A 2,500-nucleotide genomic window follows, 5' to 3' on the forward strand; every position below is an offset into this window, starting at 1 on the left:
CTCTCTCTCTCTCTCTCTCTCTCTGTCTTTTCTTTCTGTCTCTCTTTCTCCTGGATCTCTCTCTCTTTCCTTCTATAGATCAATATTTTTCGCATGTATTTTCGCCTTTTCTTTTCTTCCTTTCCCGACCGGTTGTGCACACAAACAAATTACCATTCAAGCAGGGGGAAAAAAGAAAAGAAGTCACAGAGAAATCGGAATCAACAACCGGACACAAAACAGACAAACCATAATTTAGTGGAGGTAGTGTTTCCTCTGTTGACTTTTGCCTCAATCCAAAAACAACAAAATGCCTTGACAAAGGTTGCATTGTTCTGTTTTACAGGTTTGAAGAGTCGAGCATACAGGCTTCGATCGGGCACCTTTGATTATTTGCTACTGTGGAAGTGTTTTGCAGTTGGTGAGTTCATTTTGTTGTCCTCTTGTTTGTGCTTTTATTGTTTGTTTGTTTCTTTGTTCTTTGGACCAGTTTTAATCCATTTTTGACAAATGAGTACCAAGATCAGAATGGAACACAGCGGAATAAAAAAAAATTTAAGTTCTGACAAGATAGAAGCGAGAGCAGAGCAGCAGTCAGAACTTAGTTTGTGTATACGGTGGGGGAGAGAGGGGGTGGGGGGCACAGGTGGCTTGGGAGAAAAACACTTGTCAAAGTAGTTGCGAGTTTGTGTGTTTCTTGCGCGATGTAGGTTTGCCAGTTTCCGCAAATAGCGAATTTTGTTGTTTAAAAACAAACAAAAACAAAAACATGTTGTTGCACATATGCATACTCTTAAGTTTCCCTCAGGAATTGAGATGACATACTTGTATGCATGTGGAAAACAGTAGGGGCCAATTATATTTCATGTGAAGTCTTATGTTGCAACTGGGTGCTTTTCGAAATTTCACTTCCTTTCACTTCAAATCCCACATGTTGGGATATTTACATTTTTAACACACAGACACAGATATAGACACACAGACACACAGACACACACGCACCCCCCCCCCCCCACACACACACACACACGCGCGCGCGCTTACGTGAGTTTGGTCACAGGTATATTATCTACACATTTTTATCCATCTTCACTATTCTATCTCTGTCGACGCCCGTTTTTAACTGCTTGCTTCCCTGTATATAATAAACCGACCATAGGGCATCGTCGTCACGAAAAAAATCTTCAAAATCTCCAAAACTGTTTGGAATTCAGGGTAGGGAAATGTGTGCATTCAATGACGTCGGCACCTTTCGGCGATTGGTAAATTAATGCATTTCGGAGCCAGACTACAACATTATGGCGATGACACTTGAAATTAATGCTACTGGAGATTGCTTTCCAAACTGATAACTGGCAAGAATACGTTTAACTTTTATTATTAATGTTTCAACTTTTTTTCTTCTGAATTCGCAATTCTTGTATTTTAATCTCTTTTTTTTTCCTTACAAGGTTTTGAGTGGTGTATTAATCATAGGATGTATGAAAGGGTTGCATTTTTGTCGAGTACTTCCAGAATAACCCATTCTATTTTTTAGTAGCATCGGCTTCTGGCCGATTGTATCACCGCACATCGACTGCATGTAATGGTCGTAGGCTACTTCTAACTATAATGTACTTCTGTTCTGGTCTATGACGATCAATGAATGCATGTGTTTTTAATCTGTTCCACCCTTTCTCGTTTGCAAATGTCAAGACGAATATAAAATATGAAAAAAAACCGCGCTCTTATGTGATCTTTCGCTCAAATAACACACTCACCTACTTGTTTTTCCTATTCATCTTTTTTTAATAGTTTTCGTATTCTTTTAAGTCACCTCACAAAACAACTTTTCGACTCACTGACTCAGATATGGCCAGGCTTTTACAAGGCATAAGACCATAACTCCGTTTGGTCACATGCCAAAAATGAACAGCCTGGTTGCGATTGGAATATCTGGATAAATACATTTCGTAGAAAGTGACTTAGTGTTTTTTGGTTTTTTTCTCAAGAAATTGATTTATTGAAAAAATCCGACATGCCACAGCAAGCTGCAGTCAGGGTGTTGAGTTTTGGTAAGTGTCCTAGTCGAGGGATGGTCTCATCCCATGTACAAGTTTGGCGAGATCTGAGAGCCGCACTGATTTTACGAGAAGGGAGTGTCGTTAAATCACCAGAGCAGCTTACGTTTCTTCCTGACGATAGAAAGCTCAAAGAAGAAAAGCATGACTTCACGCACAGTCGCATACGCACAAAAGCATGCACGCATTGATGTGCACACTATTTACTGACATCACAATGCATGTGCACGCCAAAACATATATGTCTGAATAGCTTAGATTGACAGTGTTGTTCTTATGCCTCGCTCTTCGGTTCTTGACGCACATTTTCTTTTATCTGACGTATTGTTTTGACCCCTGGCCGGTCGAACGTGTGATTGTGTTGAGATTATGAGGTTTTCTGATCATAAATGTTTCACACTTAAATCCAGGTTCAGCCGACGTATTGTCCTCAGAGTGTGAGAACAACAATGCATTCATAT

At 39.9% G+C, this 2,500-nt stretch overlaps 1 protein-coding gene across 1 annotated transcript in view; it reads left to right on the forward strand.

Moving 5' to 3' along the window:
- The first annotated feature begins 336 nt into the window (after positions 1–336).
- The window catches only part of LOC138978604 (cholecystokinin receptor type A-like), a 143,759-nt gene continuing 141,595 nt past the window's right edge, over positions 337–2,500 (forward strand). Inside the window, exon 1 of the mRNA XM_070351368.1 lies at positions 337–400. The gene's annotated coding sequence lies outside the window, so the exon portion shown is untranslated. The remainder of the gene's footprint in view (positions 401–2,500) is intronic.

This window comes from Littorina saxatilis, linkage group LG10, assembly GCF_037325665.1.
Source record: "Littorina saxatilis isolate snail1 linkage group LG10, US_GU_Lsax_2.0, whole genome shotgun sequence".
Taxonomy (NCBI): Eukaryota; Metazoa; Mollusca; class Gastropoda; order Littorinimorpha; family Littorinidae; genus Littorina; species Littorina saxatilis.